This window comes from Cynoglossus semilaevis, unplaced genomic scaffold, assembly GCF_000523025.1.
Source record: "Cynoglossus semilaevis isolate Cse_v1.0 unplaced genomic scaffold, Cse_v1.0 scaffold356, whole genome shotgun sequence".
Classification (NCBI taxonomy): domain Eukaryota; kingdom Metazoa; phylum Chordata; class Actinopteri; order Pleuronectiformes; family Cynoglossidae; genus Cynoglossus; species Cynoglossus semilaevis.
This window is the reverse complement of record NW_007585142.1, coordinates 45,158-51,151: the sequence shown is the minus strand read 5'-3', so window position 1 is coordinate 51,151 and position 5,994 is coordinate 45,158. Positions and strand designations below refer to the sequence as shown.

At 41.2% G+C, this 5,994-nt stretch overlaps 1 long non-coding RNA gene across 1 annotated transcript in view; it reads left to right on the top strand.

Moving 5' to 3' along the window:
* Positions 1-2,009: 2,009 nt before the first annotated feature.
* Positions 2,010-5,994, top strand: part of LOC112486582 (uncharacterized) — a 23,882-nt gene continuing 19,897 nt past the window's right edge. The window contains exon 1 of the long non-coding RNA XR_003049087.1: positions 2,010-2,550. This is a non-coding gene — a long non-coding RNA (uncharacterized LOC112486582). The remainder of the gene's footprint in view (positions 2,551-5,994) is intronic.

Sequence of the window (5,994 nt, the reverse complement as noted above, 5' to 3'; positions counted from 1 at the left end):
GTTGTTGTTTCACCCTACAGGTGATTACTGAACAACAGTAAATACATGCAGATGCTGCAGCTGTGCACATCGTAGTGTTGCAGGAGAGTTAGAACTCGTTCAGTTGTCTCCACTGATAGAGTCATGTTTGCCCAGGTCTGTCTCCCTTTCCTTTCCTTTCCTTTTTGTTCTTCATTGAGCCACGCTCTTAGTCAAGGCCCAAAAGTTGACCCACACCAGACTTTAAATCTAATAATTTCCAAACTACTACCTGAGTGTGCCATTTAGGCTATGCCCATTCTCTATATATCAAACTTTATCATATCTGGGCATCCATACCTGGTCAAGTCTGTTGGTAAAATGTATAGCTTTTTAGAAACGTGTCTTTTTACAACTATTTAAATATCAGCATTCAATAGTTAAAATAACACTGGGGAAAAATATTATTTTCTAATACTATGGGTCATTTAGAAAATCCAGATCTTCAAAAATCAATGAGAGGCAAACAATGAAAGTTAAAACAGTGTGTAATTCAATGTTGATGCTGACTCATATGTGCTGTCATATTCCACATAATGACGAGAATGGTTCAAACATTGCAAAAATGGCACCATGTGTTTTTGTGGAAACAAGTAAATTAAATCCGCCTGGAAAATCCATGAACTGATGGATAAGAAAAAATATTGCTTTTATTTTTTAGATTTTCTAGCATTTTTCTCGCTCTTGAACTTTTGAACTTGTTCTTGGTCCAGGGAGCACAGACTGCAACATTGGATGTTCTACACAACGTTCTGCCTAAATCTCTTCAATAACAATAGTAGTAATAATAATAATCAAGCCCCTACAACCGACACAAATGGCTGTCACCAGAGAAGGAGCCAAGTATGAGGTTGCCACTCAAAGGCTGCCACGGGAGACACCATTATGGATATGTGGTTCCTCCAGGGAATATAGAGCAATATATCCTCTTCTGTTGTTATCAACAACGCCAACATAATTGGCTGAGATGCATTGACTTGTTTAAAGTCCACACACGGCAGTGTACAAACCTTACTGTCACAGCTACTTTTCCATTGTAATTACAGGAGAAGACAGACTCAGTAACAGGCATCAGTAGTAAAGTACACAGCAAAGGCTACTAATGTAGGTGTTACTTTTATCCTTCTTCATCACTGTAACTGTAAACCAGGCTTTTTTCTCTTATATTATTGTTACAGATAGAAATACACACCACTATTAAGCAACAACTGATTCCAGTAAGATTTGATTCCACCACCGCTTTACAACCCAACCTTTGTAGTTGTCTATAAATAGCTACGGAATATATATGTTATAATCAAAATGAGAATCAGGTTTACACACGAGTAAACGCTCACATACTGTGCACACACAACCTCCTGCCGTCAGCTGTGAAGCCAATATCCAAAGGACAGAAATGTTGTTTTACATATGTTCACAGCAGTTGTTTCAGTGCAGACAGTAGGGAAGACTGCTGCACATCAATGGTCCAGTTTATAACCAGAATTAAACATCAGCCAACAGCAATGTTCTCACATCAGTCAAGCTGTTTGACTGAAAACTACGTTTCAGATTTTTACCAGAACAACCTTATCATGTTTGTCAACTAGGATCAACTCACTCATGTATTTAAACTTATCAAGAACTAATGGTGGTATTGTTTGCAGTTTTACAGGTCAGTGGTCCTTTTTATATATTTATAAATTCTATATTATTATAAAATTATTTTTTCCCATTTTTATGAATCGGAATATTTCGGAACATTTTGGAGAACTCTTATTTAGCCAACGCTTGCTGAAACCTCAGCTCTTTGCTCAACAGAATGTCTTCATTTCTGTTTCTTGTCACCTTAACTGCACTTGCTCCGACGCACATTCCGGCTGATGGCTCTTTGTCTGCATTCCATTTCAGTCTGCCACTGTCGTCATCACAGAGTGATGGCTGTTTTGAAATACTGGATGGCCCTGTTGTAGAGTAATTCACACCGCAGTGCTGTTGACCAACAGGATTTGGTAACAATAAGGAAGCGGTGCCAATGATGTCATGTCCTGGTGACGAAGTAATTCTTCATTAATCATGTTGAAAGATGGGCTGTTAGGGTTGAAGATGTGAGAAGAAATAAAGTGCAGCTGCCAGAAAGAGCTGATGTAGCACAGTATATGCTGATGACTTACATTAATACTTGGGTATAGGTGCGTAAGTAGATACTGTGTTTGATTGGCCATGAGCACTAACTGATTAAAGACCACATGTCTAAATAATTGACTAGAAACATGGAGTTTTAGTATCTTACATGTCACTGACCAGCGTGTACTAATGAGATCATTAATGCTGATTATTTTTCCTGTCTTTCCTTCTGTGTGGCTGCAGGACTTGTATGTGTTTGCAGTGTACTTCATGCACAACCAGCTGTGTTGGCCAGCTAAAGCTAGTTACACAGTGGAGATGAACGGCCAGGACTCTCCAGACTCTGCCTACCCTGGAGGGGGACCCACCACTGTGGGAGCCGATATCAACAAATCCACTCAGAACCTCATCAGTGCCATGGAAGAGGTACGCCACACACACATACACATGTGCAAGAGGACTATTTTATGAACTGTATATACACAGATGTCAACTCTATTGACTTTTTTAGACAATCTTTTCTCAACCCATTATATCATTTCTTTCTGGTGAAATGTGATGACAGTTCCATAATACATATTATATTATGTTTTTGTTTTTTTTTGGAAATAAAGCAGTGGCACCATTTTTCAAATATTCATCAATACTGCTGTCATGCAGGGTCACATGGTTCGATCACCCATGTTCTATTCTGTTTATATTGATTCTCTCTTTATATGAGCAGGAAAATAAATGTTTACTTTGATATTGATTTAAATCAAATGCATGAATCAACCAGCAGGTACTTTGGTCTGTCTTTGGACTTTACTAATGAAAGGTTATTTTTATTTATGTACACTCTCTGCTTGTATTCTATACTTTAATCAGTTGTAGGTACTACCACAGTCCTGATAAGGACTTTTACTCCCATAATTCCACTGCTTCCGGTAAATCCACATACGTCACGATCAGTGACCTCCGCAACCTTTAAATTGGGGGGTCAGCCCCAATTTCAGTCTCTCTGTTCAGGACTTTCTCTCCGTGGGACCCCTGATGAAAAGAGAAACCTGCTCGTCTCAGAAGAAGAAGAACCAACGCGCTTTTGTAGACACTATTGCCCACCGTGATAAATGCACTAGTAGCATCTTTTTCTTAAGCCTTGTAAAGTCCTTCGGGTCCCAATATGTCTTAGTGTCTGTGTGTATGTGTGTGTGCATGCATGAGTATGCGTGCGTGTGCATGTTCCTGTAGTTCATGACTTGTGCCAACTTTTCCTCACATTCATTAATACTCATATTCTGGGACAAGATGAAAATCCTTGCAAGGACAAAGGGTGTGTACAAAAACTCGAAGGACTGCACAATGGTTAACTGAGTTAATCGGTAATTAAGTTACACAAGTAACGTAGCGCTGTGACCAAAGCAGTTATTGAAAAGTTTAGAAGCGACAGGATTCCTTCTAACAGTAATCGTGTGAACCAGCACATTGACAATCAGAGACTTTTCCTCCCAAAGCGGACTTTCGGAACCAAGAGGACTCTCTGCACACAGTGGAACCAGAAGGACATCCCCAACTCTGGCAAGGACCCAAGAAGTGCGGACTTTCCACTACCTTTAAATACGAGCAGACGTTCAGTACAGTAAGGCTGGCATTTGGGCATGTTAGCTTTATCTTTAATATTGTTAAGTGTTATTTAAACTTAAGGACCGTTTAATTGTGCACATTGAAACACTGTTAATGTTATCGAATCGTGTTATTTCAAATAACCTGTGCTTCTTTTATAGCTGGGCTGTTGCATGCGCTATCTGCTTTTCTAACCTCCTCACTCAGTGTCACAAACTCTTGTACACTGCCAACATTTCAGTGTTAACTTGTGACGTTATAAAGTATTGGGATCAGGAAAACTCCGACAAAGTCCTTTGTCTTGAGTAGACCACGCGGTACGCCTCCCTTCCCCCGTATACTTTTATTACATCACAAGCATTGTTTTATTGTACCTGAGCACATTTTGGTGCGCGTACACAACCCCCTTTTAGGAACAATACCCAAAAGATTCACCTCAGTTTCACATAACTCAAGGACTCAAGGTTCTTTATTGTCATTGCAACACATATTAGACATGGGATGAACGAAATTAGTTTCCCTGGTCCCAGATCGAGTAACAAAGAGGCAGGTGACCGAAACCGTTCTGATGAGAACCACAACGACCCATCAGACTCTTAACGACTGTTTACACTTTCATAGTTGACCCCAAGGACCCACCCAACAGGGTGGACCTGAAGTAGCTTTATTCTTTCACACCTAGAGTATATATTTGCTGTACTCCCCACCACCAGTTAGAACTGAAGAAGCCTCTTGGATGAGAGGTGAAACGTCTTCTTTTAGAAAATTCACGTCCAGTTGCCTAACAGAACTTTTCAACCACAACCCCCTTTCACACCTCCGTGAGTGTATACACGCTTCGCATGATTCCTGTTGCCGTCCCTTCTACCTCGCAGTTCTTCTTCCACTGCGCAGTCGCGTATGTGAACACGCCTCAAGGGCTCAGTCGCTTGCTTGGTAGCTAAGAGGCAACATCTCTCTCTCTTTCTCTCTCTTACATGACCACTCGTGTACACACGCACACAAGCAGGCACACACACGCACCCACACACACACTATTGTGCCTTGTTTAGTGTTGGTGCCGAAAAAATACGTTATTCAGCAACCACTATTGTCATCTAACTGCCACAGATAAAATGACCTGAAAAGAACCACACCTGACAACGTTGTAAGTTTTACTCGCTGCGAGGGGGAGCAGAGAAGCCAACAGCTTCACAGAGTTGGCTCACCTAAGTCCCAAAGTGTATGAGGACTGCAGCTCCTTTTATTGAGAAAGTTACATAAGTACTGAGCAGTTGTTTTTTTCATTACGTATATAATCTTTGGGCAAAGTTCACACGATTCACATAAATGATGAGGAACAGACTTCATCCTTTGTGGACCACATCGTAAAACATTTCTAGGAGTACGTACAGGATATTTCCTGTGCAAAGCAAGATCTCCTAAAAAGGGAGTTCTTGAAGGACATTTCCTGTGCAGAGCAAAGTCTTCAAAAAAGGGAGTGCGTGTTCCTGACAAGCAGATTATGATTTACACACTTTGATTTAACACCATTTGATAACTAACTATAAATTCTATTTACATTTAGTTTATGTCTAAACTACTATCATTAACATGATAGGGTTGTTTTAATAAATTTGATTATTTATGTAAACTGTTTGTCTGTGTTGTTACTTTATTCTGTCATGTCTGTCTGTTTCCTTTTCCTGCTGTCTGCTTTGTGGGGTAATCTGTCTGATCACACTCACCTGTCTGTAATTAGCCTCACTTGTGTCACCTGGTGCTCCCTGTGTATATATACCCCTCTCCCTCACTCAGCCCTTGTTGGATCATTGTGTTAGAGCAGTGTGTAAGAGCAGTGTGTAGTGTCATTGTGTTTGACTCCTTGTTCTGTAGCAGTTTGTGAGTTTCCTGTTCTGTGTTTCCTAGTATTCCGTGTTACTCGAGAATTCCATGCCTGGTAGTTCTTCCTGTTTTGTTAATTTGGACTTTGTTAATAAACTACCTGCACCAGTACTGCATTTGGATTCAGCCTGCTTCCTGCTATGTCGTTGGCCGCACGTGACAGAATGATCCAACCAAGACTGGACCCAGCGTACTGGGAGGCTCTCCTGGCAGATTTCGGTGCCACGCAGCTAGAATGGGAGAGAGTGGAGGCACAGTTGAGCGCTCTGCAACCTGACCACGGCTTAGCATTCCCTGCAGCAGCCTCTCCATCTGTGGGACCTGTTTTTCCCACTCTCCCAGCCCCTATGTTGGGACGTCAGGAGCCGTCCCTTAAAGGGGGGG